This window comes from Mustela lutreola, chromosome 6 (genome assembly GCF_030435805.1).
Source record: "Mustela lutreola isolate mMusLut2 chromosome 6, mMusLut2.pri, whole genome shotgun sequence".
Lineage (NCBI taxonomy): Eukaryota > Metazoa > Chordata > Mammalia > Carnivora > Mustelidae > Mustela > Mustela lutreola.
The window spans coordinates 119529277-119552867 of NC_081295.1; the positions used below are offsets into that span (position 1 = coordinate 119529277).

The 23591-nt window shown below is 55.6% G+C and overlaps 1 protein-coding gene across 3 annotated transcripts in view; it reads left to right on the forward strand.

Moving 5' to 3' along the window:
• Positions 1 to 23591, forward strand: part of GRM4 (glutamate metabotropic receptor 4) — a 116773-nt gene that overhangs the window by 56857 nt on the left and 36325 nt on the right. The window contains exon 1 of one of the 3 annotated variants that reach the window (XM_059178604.1): positions 12970 to 13109. The exons of the other annotated variants lie outside the window; for them this stretch is intronic. The gene's annotated coding sequence lies outside the window, so the exon portion shown is untranslated. Of the gene's footprint in view, positions 1 to 12969; positions 13110 to 23591 lie in introns of those variants that run through there. 3 annotated transcript variants of the gene reach the window in all.

Sequence of the window (23591 nt, forward strand, 5' to 3'; positions counted from 1 at the left end):
GAAAGCAGTGCTCCAGCTGGCCAAATTGAAATCAGAATTGAGTGGCCTGTAGAAAGAGGCTGCTGTACCTTGTAGCCTAATCCCTGTGAAAGATTAAAGATGTCTTTGGCTGTATATGGTATTGATTCGTCCTCTGAAGTATAAATCATCTGTGAGTTGCCCAGAGGAGTGCCAGGCAGTGGAGTGGAGGGGAAGGCGTGCTTGCCAGACTGAGGATGTACATCAGAGCTGAGGGGAGAGCTTGGCCAGCAAGTCCTGGGTGCCTGCCTGCTCGGTAGGCTTGAGGTCCTGCAGGGGAGCACCATTGCATCCATTTTATGGATGAAGAAACTGAGGCCAGAGACAGCAGGTGATTTCCCCAAGGGCATATAAGCAGGATATGGCGGATCTCTGTCCTCTGGGTGGGGAGCTCTTGCCTAGCACCCAGTATGGGTTGGGCCATTGGCACAGGGCTTAAAGGAAGCCCCGGGCCTGCATTTCCCACTCCCCATCAGTGCCATGCTCTCCCACCCTAATCATTCAGTCATGTGGCTCATTCCCCAGGCCGTCCTGTGGTCCTTGACTGAGCCCTCCTTGTGTCAGGCACCCTCCCTGCACTATTGTGAATCCTAGAGACAACGCTATAGGTCCGGTGTGTCTGTTCCCATTTCACAGAGGGGAACACTGAGGCTTCAGGGGGTGAGGTGGCTTGCCCAGGTTCACACAGCGAGGTGTTGCGGCAGAACTTGGAGCCAGGCTCTGTCTCCACACTGCCCAAATCACAGAGGTGGCAGCGTGTGGTTAACAGCCGCTTCTGGAAGACAGATCTGGGCTCTGGCTCGGCGGCCTCTTGGCTGTGAGAGCCTGGGACAGTCACTCCGCTGCTCAGGTTTGGTTTGCTCACCGGTGAAATGAGGATAAACCTGGTTGCTGCCAGAACAGAACGTGCTTCTGGCCCACGGCTGTGGGAGCTCAGGAACACACACCAGAGGGTTCTTATCAGGGATCGGGGTGCACGGGTTCCAGCTCTCCCCGTCCCCATTGCTTGGCCACTCCTAGGAAGACCCTGGGGAGAGCTGAAGATCAGGCTGGGTGTTAATGGAAGCTGTAAGTCACGTCAGGGACTAGGCTAGGGACAAAGCCTCAGGAGTCCAGGGCCAGCCTGCTTCTCACAGAACACTTGGTCCTGCGGCATCAGGGCGGTGAGGTGAGCTCCAAAGGCAGTGAGTGCGGGACCCGTGAGGGGGAGAGGGGTGCACGTATGTGATTTTCTGGACACATGACCGGCAGGCCTGCCTGGGTAGTAGCGTCTGTGGACAGGCCTGTGTGCGCATGCGTGCTCGCGTGAGGCGTCTGGTGCCTTTCCCCGTCTTTGAGCGCCAGGACTCCCTCCTCCTTGCCAGGCAGCTGGGATTAGGCATGCAGAGCAGGCCCTGCCTGGGCTCTGGATATAATGCGAGTGAGTCACCCCAGGAGGGAGGAACAGGCCTGAGGGGGTAGTACCCATGTGGCCCTGTCCTCAGTGCCTCCCTCCACCATCTTGGGCCCCTCAGGGTTGGGGTCTGGGGTATATAAACTTCTACACCCCCACAGCCTCTCTCTGCCCCTGGGGCCCCACGTGAGCCTCAGTTTACTTCCCATAGTGCTCCATTTTATGGTTAAGGAAAACAAAGCCTCAGGGAAGTTAAGGGATCTGCTGAAGGTCAAACAAAAGTGCTGAGTAGCAGCCCGGGCCTCCTGTGTGGGTAAGGGAAGAATGGACGATATTAGTAGGTAATACTGACGGAGTCCTTCCAGCTCTTGTTTTATGTACCTCATACATGTTAACTCATTTAGCCTTCAAGACAGCCCCATTCTACGGATGGCAATACTGAGGATCAGAGAGGTGAGGCAACTCCCCTGAGGTCACACAGCTGGAAAAGAGCAAGAGTAGAATTTGAATCCAGTAGATGGTTCCTTTACCTCTGGTGCATGTGACAGGAAGGACACAGGCCAGCTCCTGGCAGGCGCCTCTCCAGGGGGTCACTTGGGGGCTTTGGTTCTGGTCCTCTTTGGTGAGTGATTCCAGCACCCTGGGTATATCTGGGCCTGTGCTGCTAGGGTGGGAGCAAGATGGCCTGCCCTGCGTGGTGACAGGGCAGGAAGGGGCGGGGGTGGATGGGTCAGGTCTGTTCCTTGGAGGACGTCCTGTCCCTTGCACAGTGAGAAGTTCTAGAGCCTTATCTCCCTGCTGTGTCCCCGTGTCCCCTATTGATATTCCAGAGACACTGGTGAGTCAAGCTGTTGCTGGTCTGACCTCCAGCTCCAGCTCCCGGGGTGGATGGAGCTTCAGACCTGCATTTAGATGGCTCTTGTCAGCAAGGGCGGCGACTGGCGGGGCTGTCTCAAGGCTGGGGTGCTTCCTCATCCCACTGCTGTGACATCTTTGGACTCATCTTCTCCGGGTGTAAAGGGGACACTCACTTCCTGGAGGCTCCAAGGGGATGGGAGAAGAGCTTGGCCAGCTGGAAAGATTTGTGGCCCCGGGGCTGGAAGTGTTCGCACTGCTCGTGTAGCTGGGAAGCCAGAAAGGACAGGTTTGCCCCAGCGTGCCCGCAGGATCCAGAGACCCCTTACAGGTGGACAGAATGCCTGCTTCCCTTCCCGCTGCCCTTGGCCTTTTCTCCTCCTTCTCCCCTCCATTTCTCTACCTGCCTCCTCACTGCTCCTCTAACACTCTGGGCATCAGCCTACCTCTGAGCCTTTGCACTGGCTGGTGCCTCGGCCTGGAATTGTCTTTCCCTGAATATCTATGTAGCCTGCATGCTCAGTACATTCAGGTGTCTTCCCCGCTGTCCCTGCTGTCTTCAGAGGCCTTTCCCGGACCACAGTATTGAAGACAGCCCCTCCTCTGGCCTGTTACTCTCCTTTCCCTGTTGCTGGCTCTGTCTTTCTTGTAGCACTTGACAAGTAAATTCAGATTTGTTGATGGTGCATGAGGGCAGAGGGTTTTTTGCTCATTTTGCTCTCAGCTGCGTCACCAACACTGTCCCTGGCTCATAGTAGCTGCCTAGTAAATGTCTGGGGAATGGCTGACCGATAACAAAACCCAGCTCCCGGCTACTTACTTCTTTCGCCCTTCTCCCAGGGGGCCTGAGGTTGTTCTCCCTGCCTGCAGAAGGGCAGACTGAGGCTGACAGAGCAGAGGCACCTGGGGTTAGGTCGGGTGGACCTGGGACCCTGGCTCCCTCCCGCACTGAGCTCCCTGGCTGGCCCTGGCCTGCTCCTGACTCTCTGAGGACAGAATTCTTTCCTGGAGGCAGAAGCAGGGATGTGAGAGCTCAAGGCCACTCTGCAGCTGCGTCAGGCTAAGATGCAGGGCTCCACTTCCTCTCATTTCTTGCTGCAGTGCCCAGTGCCTGTCTTGGGGTTCTTTACCCTGAGGGGCTGCTGGCCCCAGAGGCCAGGAAGGGGAAGCGGCTCAGCCTTCCAGACTTGCTTGAGTGTCCCGGCCGGCCCGGGCTATACAGCCTCTGTGTAGGCAGCCCCATGTGAGGAGAGGAGAGACATCAGGGGGCACCACCGGCTCTCGGTGGGGGTGGGGGAGCGGTAAAAACCACCAGAACCCACGCCCTGCCCTGCAGCGAGGGCTCGTGGAGTTTGCCTGAGTAAGTGAATGGAGGGATGTAATGATGCATCTGTTAAAGTAAGAGCTAGGCTGTAGGGCTGCACAGGGCCTGGCGCAGTGAGACAGGCTTAGACAAGTGAAGAGGAGGGGAAGGGCATGCCAGCTGGGGGAACAGCAGGAACAAGAGGCTGGAGATAGGAGTGAGTCAGGCAGATCGGCCACTGCTGAGGGGCCTGGCCTGGTCCTAGTGGTCACAGGACAGGAACCAATGCGAGATGGAGCTGAGCAGAGTTTTTTTCAAGCCAATCTTGTATTTTAAATTTTTTTTGGCAACTGGGGTCATGTCTGCTGATCCGAGGGAGTGTTTTAGCACACACTGTCTCCACCTGCTGTGTCCCACTTGCTCAGGGCCCTGTGTGTGTGGGGGGTCCTTTTGCCCTTTAGGCTCAGGCCAAGGCCCTGCCTCCCTACAGTCTTCCCTCATCTGCTCTCTCCTGGGCAGAGATGCTCACCTGGAGGGAGGCTGACGGTCCCCAGGGCTCACCACATGGGAAGCCTCAAGTTCCCCCACCCCGGTGCCTACTGAACTTTCCCTGGGCTTCTTCCATAAGGCTCTGGGCACCACCCCCCCCCCCCCCCGAGGCTGGGGAAGGACAGGGCTCACTTTTTCTCTGTGCTCTTCACCCCCCTTTGCACACAGCGGGGCCTTAATAGATGTTTGTACAATGAACACGTGAGCCAAAGGATGACCAGCCCTGTGTCCTTGGGTCCGTCACTGCCCTTCTGGGGCCTCCTTCTTACCTCTGTTAACAGGTGCAGGAGAGTCAGCTCAGCGCCAGCGTCTAGCTCTGCTCCCTACAGGCAGCGTCCCCACAGTCTGTGGCCCTGGGCTCCAGGCATTTTTCTCTGTAAGGAAAGGCTTTCTGAGAAGTGCTGGAAAAGAAGACAACCCTCAGGACCTAAAAGAATGGGTGTCAAACGGGGATGCTTCCAAGTTTGGTCTTTGAGTTCAGGGATGATTGGGACCAATTGCACAGGGACAGAGGCTGGAGCATGCAATCTTCTCGCTCCCAATCAGATGGAATGGGGTTGGCCCCAAGAGACCAGGGACCCGGAAGCAGGGAGGGGTCCTGCCACTGGCTTTAGCTTGGTATGTATGAGCTTGTAGCATCTTCTCATGGGGAGACCTGTGGACTCTCTCCTCACTGCTTCCTGGAGTCACAGCACTGGGACCGGCAGCCAGGGCCCAGGATGCCCTACCCACTGGCCACGCATCCTCCAAGGATGCAGAGGGGAAGTGGACCCTGTCTTGCAGCCGGTCGCCATCATTGTAGCTTAGCAACCAGGCCTCCCTGAACTGGAGACACATCCTGTCTTCCACCGCATTGGTCTGCCGCCCTTCACTCTACCGTAGGTAGAAATTAAGTGGACCTGGTGTGGGCACCCCCTGCCGAGCCACGAGGCCTACCTTGTGCCGGCTGGGTCTACTGGCCGGCGCTTAGAGATTGGCAAGATGCTGGCATCAATGTGACTGCTTGGTGACTGCCAGGTCAATCTTCATACTGACGTGAAGATGAACCCTGAGCTTGCCCGGCCCGCCTTGGGGACTTGGCCTGTCCACTCTGATTTCTCTGCCACTCTGGCCTTTGGCAGGGTGCTGACACCTCTTGATTCTGCGTATCCCCTGGGTTGGGTGTCAGTGGGTCACTTTTCCTGCTCTCTCTGGTGTGCCTTTGATGTGCCCACCCTGGCCTATCATGGCGGGGCTGCTCTCCGTTCTGGGTTTGCCTCCAAGCTAGACGGGAGTGACGAGAAAGAAGACATTAGCCACCCAGCCCTTGTTGCCCTGAATTTGCATGCCTGCCCTCTTGGACAGGAAGCAGCATTTTCTCTCGCCAGCTTCCTTTGTGGAACATGTTTGAAGATTTCTTTGAGGTTTAAAAAAAAAAACAAAAACCAACCCTTCCCTTTGTTGGTGGCAGCCCCATTGTGGCTTTGACCTTCCGGATCCTGTCCTCTGGACGCCACAGTAGGGCGAAGTGGTTGAGAGCCCAGAGCCTGGCTCTGCCCACCAGGAGTTGTACTGTGGTGAGCGGTCCCTTAAGGGTCTCTGGGCTTCAGTTTCCCCGTGGTGAAAGGGGGATATCGATAGTACCTGCCTTTTTGGTTGCCGGGAACGTGAAGTAAGTGAATCAGTGTAAGGCCTTCTGCATAGTCTGGGCCCTACACAAAACACCAGGCTGCCAAAGGTGTCAGTTGTTGCCCTGACTAATCATAATGGGGGGGTGGGGGGCCAGTCTAGTGCTGCCTCTGTCTCTGGGTGGTTGTGTAACCCTGGGCTGTTCACTTTCCCTTGTGGAGTGTCAGCTTGATGACCCACATGAAGGTGATGGGTTGGGGACCTCTGAGGTCCTTCAGTGTGCATCGCTGCATGCTTCTTCACTCACCTCTCGTGGCTTTTTTTTTTTGGGAGATTTTGTTTATTTATTTTAGAGAGAGAGAGAGCATGAGCCAGGGGAGGGGCAGAGAAGCATGGAGCCCAACATGGGGCTCGATCCCAGGAACTGGGGGATCACGATTTGAGCTGAAGGCAGATGCCCAACTGACTGCGGCACCAGGGTGCACCTCCCTTGGCTTTTGTATCTGTCCTCGCCACGTGGAAGTCCAGGTATCATAGGCCTCCAGCTTCCGGTGTGTCTTCTTGTTTCTGGGCCCTGACCTGGGCCCACAGAGGAGCCCTGTGCACACTAACCTGATCCATTCTGAGCTCTTTCCCTTTGTTAAAGAGTGAAGCAGTGAAGGCCAGCGACCTTCCCCTGCTCGGATTTGGGAGTTCACCTCCAGGGACCCTCTTCCCCTGTTGGCTGACTGTTCGACTTCAGCCTGCTTTCCTATCTGAGGTGGGGTTCCCTGGATCCCCACTCTGAGCTCCTTGGAGATGTAGCTGAAGCATGCCCTGTGCTGTTCTTTCCCAGCAGCTGGGGAAGGACCCTGGGAACTCACTGCTTGCTTTCCTCACCGCCCTGAGACTTCTTGCTTCAGGCCCATTTGGGGCTGCTGAGTATCCTGGGTGAGGTCTCAGACTCACCCTCTACTCCTGTGTGACCTCAGGCAAGCACCTATCCTTTCCTGAGCCTCCAGATCTTCATCAGACTGGGAAGGGGCTGGGTGCCTTCTTCAATGGGCTTGTGCACATGAACACACTGAGGGACACTCGTAGCCATTTTTGCTTGTTATTCTGAGTCCTCCAGCCCTCTTCCTAGATCTTTGAGCCCCGACAAGCTCTGACTCCAGCACTGCCCCTCAGCAGGACTGGCCTGGGTGAAGACCCCTAAATCACCTTTTTTTTTTTTTTTAAAGATTTTATTTATTTGTCAGAGAGCGAGAGAGCACAAGCAAGGGGAGCAGCAGGCAGAGGGAGAAGCAGGCTCCCTATTGAGCAAGGAACCCAATGCGGGACTTGATCCCAGGGCCCCAGGATCATGACCTGGACCAAAGGCAGATGCTTAGCAGACTGAACCACCCAGGTGTCCCTCTTCTTGTGTTTTAATATACATATTTCTTGGGGACATCTCATTAACTGTCCTCACAGAAGCTGCCAGGCCCTAGCCCCAGTGTCAGCCCCTACACAGCCACTCTGAGAAATGTCCCCCTCTCCCCCTTTAAATAGAGATGAGTGTGGCTCAGACTGCCCACAGGCTCACTTGGGCCCCCACTGCTTGTCAGTGGCAGAGCTGGGATTGGTGCTTAGGTTTGTGTGACTCTGGAGCTCGAGAGAGGAAAGGTGGAGCCTTCTTTCAATGAAATATTTGTTTCCTTTTTCCCTGGCTTTCTCCAGGGAAACACTGGTGGGTCAGCTGTGGGGAGAGACCTAGGAGGACTTCCCCCAACAAAAGCCAGGGGTTCTGCTCAGAGAAGGAGGGGGTGGAGGAGCTCCTTTGATGGGGAGTGTGTGTTTGGGGGGATGGGTCAGGAGTCACCAAGTCATGGAGGCTGTGTATGAGCCTATGAGAGGTCCTGTCTAACAGGCCCCAGAGATAGGGAGAGACACATCCCTTGGTGGTCACTTATTCCGGGCTGGTTCCCCTCATGTTCCTGGGATTTTCAAGGACTCAGAAAGTTGGATTCCAGGCCTCTAAATTACATAGAGCCAACTCTGTGGGATGTCGCTGGTGAGGAGGAGAGTAGGGCATTTCTTCCCCTCTTCAGTTCCTTCATCCCTCACTTCTGAATGATAATTCATTCATTTGCTGGATAAATATTTGTTGAGCACCTATTGTGTGTGTGCCAGGACGCTGGGCTTATGGCAGTGAACCAAACAGAAGATCATCCCTGGCCTTGTAAGCTCCCATTTGGGGAGAGGGCCAGAGGAACTTACAGCAAACAAGTAAATGCATCATTATATAATACAGTTTCAGATAGGAGCTGATGGCATGCTATGGAGAAGAATAAAACACCATAGATGGGCAGAGAGGATGAGATAGGGGAGATAATCTCATATAAGGTCAGGGAAGGCCTTTCTGCAGAGATGACATTTGGGCAGAGCCCCAAATGCAGTAAGAGAGTGAGCTTTGTGATCTCCAGGAAGAGTGCCTCAGGCAGAGGAACCAGCAAGTGCAAAGGCCCTGAGATAGGGAGACTGCTGGCATTTGGGGAAGAACCAAGAGGCAGGGGCAGAGTGAGTGAGGTAGAGGGAAGTAGAAGAAGAGAGGCAGATCGTGTGGGGCCTTGTGGACCACTGGGAGGATCTTAGCTTTTGTTCTGAATGATACGGGAACTATTGGAGGGTTGTGAGCTGGGAGGAATGTTAACAGACTTGGGTTTATTATAATCTCTCTGGCTGTTGTGTAGGGAATACACTGGGGGAGGGGTGGGGCAGCTGAGGCAGGAATGCCAGTGAGGAGGCCAGTCCTCCTCCACTGGTGAGAAGTGCTGATGGATTAGACGAGGGGTGGGGGTGATGAGAAGGGACAGATTTTGGGTGTATTTTGAAGCTCAAGCCTGAAGGACTCGCTCTTAGATTGTGTGTGGAACGAAGGTGGCCCATGCACTCTGGGGTTTCAGCACCATGGACAGCAGAAAGAGCCCAGGTGGACTCTGGTCCCAACAAACTGCCGTTTCTTGGCCAGTCTGTGGCTGCTGAGCAAAGCCTCATCTGTAAAATGCAGGTTCCTTTCCCTCGATTCTGTTATCAAATTCTTTTTGCCAAGTATATTTCTGGGCACTGCTGGGAATTCTCTTTGGGATGAGGCAGGTTTGAATGCAATTACAGTTGATCCTTGCACAGCACAGGGGCTAGGGGTGCCAACCCTGCATGGTTGAAAAGCTGCATCTGAGTTTTGACTCCTTGAAAACTTAACTATCAGTAGCCTCCTGGTGACCGGAAGTGTCACTGGTAACAAACAGTGGATTAACACGTATTTTGTCTGTTATGTGTATATACCGTGCTATTCCAATAAAGCAAGCTGGAAAGGAGAAAATGTTATTCAGAAAAGTCATAAGAAGAAGAAAATGTAAATACAGTACTCTGTCGTATCAAGAAAAATCCACAGGCGAGTGGACCTGCACTTGTTCAGAGGGCCAACTGTGTATGGCTGGAAGGAGAGGTTTGGACACCTTTGTCTCCCCAAATCTCTGCATCTGCTAAACAGTGGTTTTGGGGAGGGAGCGCTTCCTTGAGGAGGGGGTGATGGAAGGAGCGATGGAAAAGGTGGGCCTGTCTCAGAGAAGCTGGAGGGTGTTCTGGGTGGGAGAACTGCATGAGTGGTGTGTCTTTTGATGACATTTTCCTCCTGAGAGTGAGGACGGGCAGGCTTCCTGGGAGTGCAGCAGGCCTATGTGGGTTGGGGGAGCCTGGCTCCGTGGTAGAGAGTGCTGCCCCCCAGGACTGCCATAGACTTACTGTGTGTCTTTGGACAGGCCACTGTTCCTCTTTGGCTCTCAGTTTATCCATCTGTAAAATGGGGATAATTATAGTCCCTACTTTGCTGGTTATTGTAAGAATGACAAAATCAAGTAATTAGCCATCAGAAAGGCCAAGAAAGGGCCTGAGGGGGGCTGGCTTTGAAGCCTGAGACCCCAGTGGTGAGCACTTGACCTCTTCCTGATTGGGGTTCTCCCCCCTCCTACTGTGAGTGTCCTCCCCTTTCTCCCCGGCTTGCATGGTGCCTTCTATCCATGTCCCGTTTTGCTGTAGACAGAATGATCATATGGATATTCTATGCAAATTCTCATTTTTAATGAGCCAGAAGGAAAGCTAACGACCATTTTACAGATATCTTGGGACCCAAGGAAGGCCTTGGGATTGGGGAGGAAGCAAGACAAAGTGACAAGCAAGAGGAGAGGGGAGGGAGGGAGGAGCATGAAGATGGAGAGGGACACAGTTCGGGCTGCCGAGGGGGCAACTTGTCAGTCACCCCAGAAAGTGGGAGAAAGATGGAAAGGTGGAGGAGAGGGGGAAGATGGGCTGGAGACAGGGAAGGTGGAGGCAGCCAGGATGAGGCTCTGGCGTTTCTGGGCCTTGGTTTCTTTATCTGTAAAATGGTCACCTAAGTTGTGGGCTGATTGGGAGGAATTAATGAGAGAAAGTGTGAGCTCTGCATGAACACGAGAGGCTGTGGACTAATGGGGGACTGTGTGTATGTCTGTGTGTGTGTGTGTGTGTGTGTGTGTGTGAGAGAGAGAGAGAGAGAGAGAGAGAGAGAATGAGAGAAAAGACAGGATGGGGTGGGGGAGGACAGAAGAGGAAAACAGAGGGACAGGAGCTGGAGATGAAGCCAAGCAACTTTCTGGACAGTAGAACAACTTTTTTTAAAAAATAGATTTTATTTATTTATTCGACAGAAAGAGAGAGAGAACAGCAGGGGGAGAAGCAGGCAGAGGGAGAGGGAGAAGCAGGCTTTCCACTGAGCAGAGAGGCTGATGTGGGGCTCCATCCCACGACCCTGGGATCATGACCTGAGTCGAAGGCAGGTGCTTCACCTACTGAGCCACCCAGGCACCTGTAGACCAACTCTTAATAAATTAATTAGTACATTCCTCAGCATTTGTTGTCTGCTTTGCAAGTGACTACCAGGTCCATGAGGGCAGGATTCTGAATTATTCTATTACTAACTGTACCCATAGTGTCTAGGACAGTGCCTGGTGCTTATGACTTACGTTGCTCATTCAGTGAATGCTCTGAGCCCCGCAGCGGCCATCCCCCCTAATTTTCATTCACTGTGTTAGGTTCAGTGATTGAGATGTTGGGATTGCTATAGGTGCCCAAGGGAGAAGGAGCCTGGGGAGACCCACGAAGGCTTCCTGGAAGAGTGGGCCATGTACTGAATCCTCAAGAATGGACAGGTGCTGACTTGAGGAAGGAGGGGTCTGGGAAGGGGAATTGGGCACAAAGGTGGAGAGGAGAGTCTGAGCAAAGGCAGGAAGATAGGGGTACCCATCTGTGTATCTGAAACTGTAGGAGCTGTTGGAGGTGTGGAGAGATGCGTGACGAGGCTGCAGGGCCTCAGGTGGGACTGGGGTGAGGAATTTGGACTTTGCCTTGAGGGAGGTGAGAGCCACTAAGGCAGGGAAGTAGTGGAACGGGACTGGAGTTTTGGTGGAAAGGCCAGGGGCCACGCTGGGCAGGCTGAGTTTTGTGCAGAGGTGTGGGGCTCTGGTCTGGTAAGATGGTGTTGACAGAAATGGGGGTGTGCAGTGGGTTGTGGCTGAGGGATGAGGCTGGACCTGCCCAGGAGTGCCAAGCCAGCCTGGAGAGGGGCCCAGGCAGTGTGGGTGTGTGGACTGCCTTAGGCTGATCATGGTCCCTCTCTGGGTGCTGGTTTCAATAAAAAAGGAGCACTCCCTCCCTCAACTCTGCTCTGTGGGGTAAGGGTTGGCTGAGCATCTGTCCCCCAGCTCCCTTGCTCCTGGATGCCCTCCTGAGACCCACTCAAGGCTGTTCCCTGGATCTAGGCCTGGAGTCCCTGTCCGGGTCCCTGTCTTTCTGCTCCAAGCTGTGGTCTTACAGTGTTGGGAGAGCCCGGGACAGTTTTTTGGGGTGAGGTGGACACTGCAGCTCAGGGCCCACATCGGGGTCTCAGCCCCAGATCTTTATCCATCAGCCTCTACTAACCTGAGTCCTGAGGCACCTCAAGAAAGCCTCTCATGGCATGCTGGGTCAGGCTGGTGTCCGCTGGTGTCCTTACTGCTGTCCTTCCGCCATCCTTTACCAAAGCCAGTTAATGAAGCACGTGCACATCTGCTGTCTGGGTCCTCCCTCCCAGGCGTGGCTCAGCGGCCCCATTTTCTGGCTGAAGAAGCTGAGGCCCAGTGGGGCGATGGGATTGCTGGGATAGGTCAATGCCAGAGCTGGACCCAGGCCCCCCCACGTTCGCTGCACGACCTCCTGTTCTGCCACGCCTCCTGCTGGCCTGGCCTGAAGTGGAGGGGGCGAGGACTGGTGTGGGAGAGGGTCCGGGAGGACTTCATTACCCAGTGCCTGCTTGTGGCAGGTGAGGGGGGGCGGTGCCGAGCCCGCCGCCGGCGGGGAGACATGCTTGGCCTGCCTGGGTAATTACATCTCAACATTTCATTTTGCTTGTCAGTTTCCACTTCCTGGGGATGTGGGCTCCTAAATATTTTATCCCGGCCTGCAGCCGTCCGTTCCTCCCCCGCCAAACCGCAGGCCCGGCAGCAGGCCCCTGGCTCCGGCCCCTCCCTGCACAGCTGAGACTTCGTCCCTGTACTGGGGGTGGAGCTGGCCAGAGGTCATCTTCTTCACACCCCTGCCCCAGGCAGGGGTCCCTGCCACCAGCCCCTCACTGGCTCCTCTTCTCAAGGCGTCTGGTGTGAGGAGGCCAGGCACACAACATTGTGGGAAATGAGGCTCTGTTCAACCAATGCAGATTAGTGCCTACTGTGTGCTTGGCACTCTGCTGGAAATTGGGAAGTTAGACAGGAGAGACGTAGTCTCCCCTTAAAGGGGCTTAGGGACTGATGGGGGAAACTGACAATAATATCATAGTAGCAAACACTTACTGAGTGCATATGCACCTGGCAGTGTTCAGAGAACCTTAACCTGCACCCACATATTCTTCAACTGTAGTATAGGGAGATGAGACCCAGAGAGGTGAGTAACTGGTCCAAGGTCACCCAGCTAAGACATGGCGGAGGTGGGAGGCCTTCTGCCCTGAAGCAGGGCAGTTACAGAAGGGGCCCAGCCTAGGCAGAGGAGCCTAAGTGGGTGTGATGAGTTCTGGCTGGGGCAGAGATCTGGCATGTTTCCAGGGGCAAGAGGAGGAGGGAAGGGTATTTCTGGCAGAGGGACTGAGTGTGGGAACAGCCTAGCTGACTTGGAGAAAGAGGTCCTGATGCGGTAGAGTGTGGAGTTTGAGGCCGAGGAAGCAGGGGCATCCCTGGAGCTGGTGGTCTTGTTCTGTGACGGGCTGCTCGGCAGAGGACTCAGAGCTAACAACCCGTCGTCCTGGGTCCGGCTGCCCCCTGCCTTTCTATGTGAGCCTTCTATGTGAGTCAAATCTGAGAGGTAAGTAGAATTCCTTCAATCAAAGGATGCAAGTTCTGGCCACTGAGAGTCTGGAGAAAGGTGCGGGCTGGGGTGGGAGGGGTGGGGGTGCTGGGTCGGGGCGGGGGTTCTCCTGGGGGGCGGGGAGTGCATTGGGTGGGGGCAGGTAGGAAACAGCCTCTTGCCACCACCTGCCTCCAAACCTCTTTGCTTCCTTTTCTATTTTTTTTTTTCTGCCGTTCTCGCTTCAAAGGTGTTTTGCCTAAATGGGTTTGTGTTAAGATATTAGGTCGATCACTCAGCAAGTTTCCCTCTGCTCAGAGCTGAGCGCCATGAATAATGCAGCTCCGAAGAAGGCTGCCACTGCCCAATGGCCTGGGACAGCAGCGCTCAGTTCAGAGGCACTGCTGAGTCCCCCCAAACCTGCGCCCTCCCCCTCCCCCAGATATCCCCTGGGGGTGGACCTTCCATCCTCACAACAGCCCTGTGCATCAGGGGGTGGGGGTAACGCCATCCCGTGTTACAGACACAGAAATGGCAGAAATGGACATTTGGAGAGGTTGGGCAAAGGAGCTTTTATCACGAAGCAAGTAAGTGGTTGAAGTGGGACATGGGCCCCGCTGTGCCCCAGCTCTCTGATGCTTGTGTCCCCTGCACCCCCAGAGCCGGCCCTGTTCTCCACAGGGGCACGGCTGGCTGGGAGTGGAGGCAGAGGGAGAGGGTTTCAGCAGGAAGACAGGATTTCCCTCGGCCGAAGGGTCACTGAAGCAGCTTGGTAAATGGTTGTTGGATGATGGGGGTGCTGGACCCTGTTGTCAGTCACTAACCCACCCCCCATGGCACTCCCTAGCCAGGCCTCACTCTGAACCATAGCAAAGGGGAGGCATGATTCTTGCTCAGGTGTGGTCCGGCCAGCCTGGCAGCTTCGAGGAGGTGCGGACACAACAGCTCACATGCCGGTGTGCCCAGCTCTGTGGCTGTGTGACTGTGGGGGGCCGGGTGCCGCGAGTGGTCATGTGAGGCTGTGCAGTTGCTGTGGGAGCTTGTGTGGCTGTGTGGGATTGTGCGAGTGGGACTGTATGTGGCCAGGTGTGGGTCCTGGTGGCCATGAGGCTGCACGTAGCTGTCATCAGGTTGTGTGAGATTGTGATACGGGATGTGAGAGTGTTTGTGTTGCCGCGTGCACACACGTGCACATGTGCGCGCGCGCGCGCGCGCGTGTGTGTGTGTGTGTGTGTGTGTGTGTTGGGAGGGTGTGGCTGGGAGTGGTGGGAGGTGCTGAGACTGTTCAGGAAGGGAAATTGCATGTTCTGCCCTTCTGCCCAGGAGAGTCCCTGGGCCTCCCTGCTTTGACCCTGGCTTCCGCCCAGCACCCTGTCTCTGGGGACAGTTCCTGGGTTAGCACAGTGCCCTTGGTCCCTAGAACGTACCTCACCGGGGCACTGGGTCCTGGCCTGGGCCGAGCGAAGAGGTCTCTATCTTCCCTACTCCTGCCCTCCTGCGTGAGCAGCTCTTGCCCCCGCTGGCCTCACCTGTTCCGCAGAGGCCGTGGCTCCAGAAGGCAGACCCGGCCTTCACAGACTCCACCTTTCTTGATCCTCCCTCCAACTCCACCACACGCGGCTTCTTTAAGTCCTTTTCCATTTTGTGGTTGGAAAGTCTGATGCTCAGAGAGGTTAAGTGACTTGTCCAAAGTCACACAGTGAGTGAGCCGTGGAGCCAGCATGCTCTGGGTCAAGGTGGAGGGGTGGAGGGAGCTGAACGCAGGTGCAGTATTCATGTTTTGCACACACCTTCCGTGGAATTTGATAGGGAAGCATCTGCAGGTGGGAAACCAGGGGACTGTCTTCTCCTCATTGTCCCTTGGTACCTGGGCCTTCCTGGTCTTCCTGGGTCTTCCAGCCACCTCTCTCACAGTGGGCTTACTACCTCCGTGGGGCTGGAGTCAGCGGGGAGGGTGAATATTCTAGTTTCGGTTCTTCTCTTTTGGCCCTGGCAACTTTAGACTCTGAGGACCTGTCAGTTTGCATGGCTGTTTGTTTGTTTGTTTGTTTGTTTATTTGACAGAGAGAGAGAGAGAATGAGAGAGAGATCACAAGCAGGCAGGCAGAGAGAGAGGGGGAAGTAGGCTCTCCGCTGAGCAGAGAGCCCAATGCGGGGCTCAATCCCAGGACCCTGAGATCATGAACACAGCTGAAGGCAGAGGCTCAACCCTCTGAGCCACCCAGGCACCCCTGCATGGCTGTTTTATATTTGTCTTCACTTCTTCTTCTTGGTTTTTCTAAACATAAACTCTGTCCCCAACGAGGGACTTGAACTCACGACCCCAAGATCAAGAGTTGCGTGCTTTACCAACCAAGTCTGCACCGGGCGCCCCTTCCCTTGTTCTTTTGCACATGTATTTCCAAAGCACTCAGAGCAAGGAGTTTGCATCTAGGTGGAGAAGTAGAATCTCAAGGCAGGGTGGGACCGAGAGATGTCCGGGTGTGTGTGGTGTCCACCCCACGCGTGTGCAGAGCTCACAAGTTTGTCCTGTAAGGGCAGGTGTGGTGAGTGGATTAGCTTTGTAGCCCAGAGCCTGGCATGGAGTTGGTGCCAGGTGCAAAGTGGGTGCCCAGTGCGTGTGTGTACAGAGGTCTGAGCCCTCAGCATGACCAGGGGATGGCTTTGAGGGGAAGTCACAGAGGTTGCAGGGCTCAGGGAGTTCCTGGAGGAGGTAGAAGGGTTTGAGCCTTTGCAAGTACCCCCCTTGGACTCCCACTGAGTCTCTGCCTCTAACCCCTTCCATCCCCACCAGGTGGGTACTCAGTGGCTCGTTCATGCAGCAAGGATGAATCAGGGCTCGTTGTTCGAGCAGGTGCAGCATGAGTGCTGGGCCCCCTGAGGGTCTGAGCAGAGATGCAGACACTAAGGAGATAACCAAGGCCCAGGGAGGGAGGGCAGCATCAGGCAGGTCCCTCCTGGCTGGGGGAGCAGCCTCTGCAAAGGCCCGTGGAGGGGGCAGACATGGTCAGATGGCACGTTCTCATAGGGACCTGGGGAAGACTGGATGTTGCAAACGTGGGAGGAGTCCCTGACCCTGTCCCTTTCTCTCTCTCTCTCTCTCTCACACACACACACACACACACACACACACTGAACCACGGAAGGTTGCAGGCAGGGAGCTGTGTGTCAGATGGAGGTTGGAGTGGAGACTGGATAGTGGGGAGTAGGTCCGGGAGCAGGAACAGAAAGGGACGTGGCCGTGAACCAGGCCTGAGCTGCTGCCTTCCCCCCACTCTCCCTCCTCCCCAGGCCTGGAGCTTCCTGTGGAGCCCCAGACCCAGCTGGAACCAGAGCTGGTTGGAGTCTGGGCCCGCTCTCACTCTGTCTCCCCCCAGCCTTTCTTACCCCACAAAAGCCACGGGTCAGGGGCATTCTCTCAGAGCCTGGCCTCGTCTCCCCACCCCTAAGCCCCCTCCAGCCATAGCTCTGCTGCCTGAAAACAAAAGTGGCATTGGGTTAGTTACTGCCCCTCTGAGTAGGTCCCTTTCCTGAGAGCAGATTTGGGAAGAGGGCCTGGCTTTTGGATCAGGAGGGAGCTTGCGTGCGTGCGCGCGCGCGCGTGTGTGTGTGTGTGTGCGCTCGTGTCCCCATATGGTCCAGGGGAACTCCCAGCCTTCCCCTCACCTCCCTCTCTGCTGGGAACCTGTGGGAGCCTGGGGGCCCCCCTTGGCTCATCTAACTCTCCCCAGCTTTCTCTCTGTGTTGCAATTTGCTGTCTTCACATTTTGCCATAATGTAGATTTTTCCACTTGATTTCCCAGGATTTATCTTTTGTTTCCCCCCTTTTTAAATTTAAAAGGACAAAAAAAAAAAGAAAGAAAGAAAAAAGGAAGGCAAAGAGAAAAAGAAAGAGGAGAGGAGCCCGTATGTGCTAGGAGCCTGTATGTATGTGCTTGGCCCCCGTGGCTGCTGGCCTGTGCTGTGACGGGGACAGGCCTTCCTGAGCGACCTGCGCACTTCTGCCACAGGGAAATTCCTCCTTCCTGGTCTGGAGCCCAGCACCCGGGTTGCAGAGTGCGATCCTAGGGCCCTGGGTGCTGGAAAGAAAACTGGTGGATGTAGGGACCTCCTGGGGAGCCATGAACACAGCGCTCTATCCTGGCCGCTCTGCCCCCCCACCCCGCCCCGCCTGTGTGCTGACTGCTTAGCTCCTTCCTCAGGGCCCGGCGAGGGTACATTTCCTGGTGCGTGAGAGAATGAGGATAGGACTGGGAGACAGATGCCCAAGACTGGAGGGTGAGATCCCTGGGGAGGAACCAGAGAGCCCAGGTCCTTTGACTGTCCCCTATGTGACAGTGGGCATGGCTGAAAGGCAGCTGCTCTGGTGGGAGGCCTTCTCTCCCTGCCTGTCCTGGCTGCCAGGGTGGGCACAGCGGAGGTGCTGCGAAGGCCGGGGATCTGGGGCTTGCTTGGAGGGGGTGGCAGGATGGTGGGGAAGGCTTATTTAGACAGGTGGAGTGGGGAGAGCCATCTGGTGGGGGACAGGGAGGTGTGGGGAGGAGGAAGAGGCTGAGTGCAGGTGCATGTGTGCAAACCCTTGTCCCCAGGGGCTTAGGGAGACCCTTCAAGGGGAGGGGGTTGGCGGACCGACTCCCTCTGGGGGTCCCTTTACGCCTGTTGGTTTCCGCATTCCCATCCTCAGGCAGGCTCCCCCCGATCATTCGGGCTCATGGAGGGAGCCAGGCACACACCCTCCGGGCCAGCAGAGGACAGAAAAACGAGGTCATTTCAGCAGCGGGCGTGCACTTGAGGGTGGGACTTACAGGTCCAAAGTGTTTTCAATTCCTGGCTCTTGGGCAAGGCGGCAGCTCCTGGGAAAAAGTCAGAGCCCTGAGTCCAAAGCTGCCTCTGCCTCTCAAGCTGCAGGCCTGGCCTGAGCCTGTGTGTCCTCTAGGACACAAGGGGTGGAATGAGCGGCTACAGCCCCCTTCTCCCGCCCTCACGTCACCCTGCTGCTTTCCTCCTCTGCCCTGCCTCCAGTAGGTTGTCTGGGGGTGGGGGTCTGGCCTCCTCACAGTTTGATCTTAGCATCTGGAACTTTCCAGGCACCTAATGAGCTCAGTAAACCTCTGTTGACTCCATGAAGGGAAATTGCACGTAGGCAGGGTGTGTTGGTAGGTGTGTGGGGAAGCACGGAGAAGCAGGCAGTGGGCCCAGCACCTGAGGTGCCGTCCCCTGCTACTGTATGCGTCTGCTGTCCAGGAGGCTGGCCCCTTGCCTTCCTCCTCTGGCGGATCACTCTCTTTTCTGGCCTTGCCTTTCCCAACAGCGCATAAGCTCCAAGGCAGGGATCTTCCTTGTTACCATTTCTCAGCATCTGATTGTGCCAGGAACTGAGCAGGGCACATCTCAAATGAACGCATGCCCGAGTGAATGAATGTGTAAACGTACAGACCTGGCCTTGCCCTTGGGGAGTGCAGTTGGAGGCAGACACAGGAGCACCGGCTAGACCTGGAGAACACTGGGAAAGGTCATCAGACCGCAAATGGAAAGGGCTCAGAGACCACAAAATACAACAGGAAACCAGGATCAAGTTTTGCTAGTGGAGTCTATATGTCACATTCAAGTCAAGGCAGGGGCCTGAGGAGAAGATAGGATTTCAGGAGCCAGAAGGATGGCGGGCACCCCACTCCCTTCCACTCCAGTGCACTGTGGAGTACTCAGTGGAGGCCACTGGGCTGAGAGTGGCTGAAGGGCTCCATTTCACAGATGGAAAAGGAGACTGGGGTGTGTCCATGTGTGTTCTCCATCAGGCAGCACACATGAAGACTAGAACACCATCCCATCACTGCTGCTTCTGTCTGAAAGTTTTGTCTGGTTTGGGTTCTGGGGTCCATGTTTACTAAGCATTCACATTTTGCTGTATTTGCTTCTGATTATTATTTGGAGAAATATAATGTGGATTGTCTGGAAGCCAACCTCCATGCTGCCCTTCATGGAGGGCATGGAGCTCCTCCATGGAGCCCTTCTCGGTCTGGTTCTTTTGCTTCCTTTCCTTGAGGCAACCGCAACTGAAGGTGGTTCAGAGGATTCCTTTCTTGGACTTGCTTAGTCATTCAGTGCGCATTTATTGAGCACTGACTGTATGCCAGGCACTGTTCCAGGCACTGGGGAAGTTGCAGTGAGTGCGACAGACAGAAGCTCCTGCTTTCGCTTAGCTTTGCTCCTAAAGATGTGTGTCTTCGTGTATGCTGAGTCTTATCACATGTGGTCTTTGATTTCCTTATAAACGGGACAGATCACATGGCGATTTGCCTTTTCAATCAACTTCCAGTCCTCCAGATGTTATTGTGCCAATACATGAGAGCTGTTTTCTTTCCATTGTACAAACACCACAGTATATCCGTTCTTCTGCTGTACAATATTTAGATACTTTCCGCATGTTTGCTGTTTCAGACAGCGCTGCAGGGCCTGTCTGTATGGGGCTCCTGGGTCCCAGTGTGCGTTCCTGTGGGAGGAATGCTGAACGGGATGTGCTGGCACACCCCACTTTGTTAGATGTTACCATGTGATCTCCAAAGTGTTCAGTGGCTGCTCCCCCCTGACTTGTCCAGCTTTCTGGGAGCAGTTGCAGGGCCTTAAGGGACTGACCGAGAAGGGTCTGTTTTGACCAATGGGAGGGGAAGGTGTGGAGAGAGGGCAGGGCTCTGGGTCTCCACCGCTGGGGGTGGCCTGGACACCCACTGCAGGGCTGGGGGATGGAGGGGGAAGGGAGGTGGGGCCCAGGGAGGTGAAAGGGCTGCCCCAGCATTCCATGCTGGTTTAGTCGGGGTGGCTCTGCTGATGCAGTGACAAAAGCAGGCAGGAAGCCACAGAGGGCTGGCCAGGATTTGAAACCTCAGCAGGAGGTGGGCACCCAGTGGCCGAGTGCCCCTGGACAGAGTGCTGCTCCTCTCTGGCCTCCTTCTCCTCACTCTCTGCACAGCTTAGGCCCGGAGGTCTCTGAGGTCCCTACGCCTCCATGTGCTCAGATGGGCTTGGCAAGTGGTTGTGGCTTCGTGCCCATGGCCCTGTGAGTAGACACAGTGACTGGTGGACCGCAGAGCTGTCGTACGTAGCTGGCAGCTGGGTGCTCACTGGGGAGGGCTGGGAGGCTGGAGTGTGGAGTGAGGAGCTTGCTAAGGGGGGTTTTGGGGGAACCCTGGTCTCTTCCATGTCCCCGGCCTTCTTAAGATCCTGTGCCTGGAGTCTGGGAGAGGTAGAAGGTTCGAGCTTCTGAGCAGAGATAGGGAGTGGGCTCGTTTCTTGTTGCTTGGGTTTAATTTAATTCTGTTTATTGTCTGTATGGACTCATGGGTTCATATTTTATCCAAAGAGAGAGGCCAGGGGGCAGGCGGAAGGAATAATGGTGTGGAGAAGGGTACAGAGATTTGAAGAAGGAATCCCAGGGGAGCGTTAGCGGGAGCAGGGGTAGGGGGCATGGGCAGACAAGAGGGCTGGGGGCTTGACATGTGCTTGGGGTCTTTTGGGGGGGAAGGGCTGCAGGAAGTCGGGGTCTGCAGGGACCCTGTAACCCAGGCCTTTTCTTTCTCTGCCTGAGAGAGGGTCTGGACACAGATTGCAGTCCTGCTTACAGGCTGTGTGACTTCTGTGAGCCTCAGCGCTCATCTGTAAAATGGGGCTATTAGCAGCTGCCCCGGGGTCCCTCTGGGGCTCCTCCGGTCTTCTCCCGCTCCAGCGAGGGGCCAGGAGGGCAGATGAAGGAGATGTTGTACCACTCAGGGCTGGGAGCTCGTGTCATGCTGGCAGAGCCCCTGGTGAGCCAGCTGCTTACTTCCAGTTCTGGGGTCCCTGGAGCAGCCAGTCTGACACCTGGGCCGCACAGGGACCCTATAGAACCTTGGTTTCTCACCTCAGGGTGGTGACACCAGTGGGCACTTCCTCCAGAGCAGGCCCAGACGTGTCCCTGTCTACAGGCTGCAGGTGTTCCTCTGACCTTGGCCCCCAACCCTTTCCCCGTATAGCCTGAGCCGTCACACAATAGACTGGCTGTGGGGGTGGTTGAGGGAGCCAGGTGGCCTGTGTTTAAACCTCCACCCTACCCCTTGGCTGTCTGTGTGACCTTGGGAAACCCCTTAACCTCTCTGTGCCTCAGTTTCTTCATCTAGAAATTAGAAATGTGCTGATGACACCCCAGTAGAACGAAGCCATGTAAAATTTGCAGAATAAGTTTCAACACACATTAGACGCTTCCTGAATATTAACTGGTATTTTCGATCTCTGCAGAAATCCCCAAACTCCTCTCCTGTTGCTGCCCTCTCTTGTGGTTGTAAGGGTGTCCTGCTCAGACCATACTCCTGTCTGAAGTACCTCGAGGCTCACTCACATTCTAGATGGTGGCGCTGTGGTCGCTTAGTTCTTCTTCCTCCAGAGAAACGAAGCAGGCAAGATCTGCCCTGGTCTGGGGGCGCTGGGGTGGCTTAGTCATTATGCATCTGCCTTTGGCTCGGGTCATGATCCCAGGGTCCTGGGATCAAGCCCTGCATCGGGCTCCCTACTCAGCTGGAAGTCTGTTTCCCCCTCTCCCACTCCCCCTGCTTGTGTTCCCTCTCCCGGTGTGTCTTTCTCTCTCTCTCTGTCAAATAAATAATTAAAATCTTAAAAAAAAAAAGATCTGCTCTGGGCTGTCAGGTGGGACCATCCCACAGATCCTCCTGGGGGGGGCATGGCCCAGAAAGAACACTTAATCTGCAAGTTTCTGCCCTGTTGAGGACACTTGACTCCCATTCCCTGCTTCCCTCCTCCTACCCCTGCTTCCCTCCTGTCCTGGAGCCAGGTGGCTTGCCCTCACCCCCTGTCCAGCCGCCTCTCCTTGTCCATCTGTCTCTCCAGATGGGGGGAAATGTCACAATTGGCCCACTTTCTAACTGGAAAGGAACCATATGGAGGGTTTAGCCAGGAGCTGAATGTCTGCCCAGCCGCCATTAGAGCAAGGCCAGCGCTGTGGGAAGCGGATTGTCTCCCCTTGGCTCTCTCTGTGGGACCCCAGTCTGGAGAGGCCAACCCTGCGAAGGATCCTCCCTCCTTCTCTCTCCTCCCTTGGTCTTCTCTAGGGCTTGGGACTTCTTTGGCACCTTAGGAGAGAGCCAAGGAGCTTGGTCAACCTGCAACAGGCAGAAAGTAAGGGAGGTGGGTTCTGGTCAGGCGCCGGGCCAGAGGGCCACGGCTACTTAGCCAGCTATGGAGAACCAAGGGGTCTGCTTCCTGGGGACAGGGCTATGAGTGTGTGTGTGTGTCGTGTCGCCCTAGGTGTCGCAGGTCCTGGCACAGAACAACCTCCCTTCTAGGGAGGTGTATCTTGTTTCTCCCCAGAATGACCTCCATCTGGCTGCATATGCCTCTGCCCTTAGAGTCAGCTCAGGGTCACCGCCTTTGGGCAGCCTTCCCTGGTTGCCCCCTCTCTGTCCAAGGGTAGAGGCTCCTTCTTGAGTGAGGCTGGGTGTTGGCATTTCTCCTGGTGGGGCCAGGGGAAGGTGTGGACCCCCCACTGACGCACATGGAGTCTGTATAGGGGCATCAGGTGACCCAGCATGGGCAGAGGCCATCCGGAGGCCCAGGGGCAGCAGCCAGGTACCCAACCAAGGTAGATGGTTTTAGGCATTGCTTGGTTCCTATTTGGGGTGGAGCTGGGCAAAGACCCTTGCGAAGGCCCAGAGGAGATGGACAGTCTTAGATAAAGGATCGGCTTCATTAAGAGTAATCCCTCCTGCTTTTCTATCAGCTGAGTCCTGACTCTGCCACCTGGGGCACTGGGGTTCTTAATCCTGGGAGGCTCCCTGCTCTGTGTCACAGTAGGGGCAGGACACTGTGTGGTTTTGGGCAAGCTCCTTCTCCTCTCTAGAGTCCTCATCTATCCACGGCTGCTGATAACAGCAACAGTGGTCCCCAAGTGCTTTCATACCAGGAAGTCAGGTGGCATTTCAGCGCACGGATGATACCTGTCTCCCGCCAGCAGTGGACACATGCCTAAAGCCGGGAACAGTCTGGGTGTGAATCGGGCCCTCAAGGTACTGACTCTGTGTTCTGGATGCTTCCGCAGGCATGGGGGCTGGGCTTCTCATGGGGGAATGAGCTCAAGGGATAGGCCCCTGGCCCCGCCTCCAGGAGCCAGCCAGGTGGCAGGGGGCCAGAGGAGGAGAGACAGGAAGGTTCTCCAAGACCCCCCGACCCCTTGGGTCACTTTGCTTGAAGCAGCTTGTTAGAATGGCTTTCCTGGGAGCTCTTGAACTGGGACTGCGAGGATAGGCATCAGGGCACCCTGTGGGAGCTGGGGAGCCTATGAACTGAAGAGCTGAGAAAGGAGAGCCTGGGACGCCCCAGAGGGACGGGCCTGAGATGGACAGGTGTGAGTCAGTGGCAGTGCGCAGAGCTCTTGTCCAGGGGCCTATTGATGAGCGCATGACCTGGGGACAAAAGCCCTGGGAGGTACTTGTGGTTGTGGCTGCATGGTGTACCAAT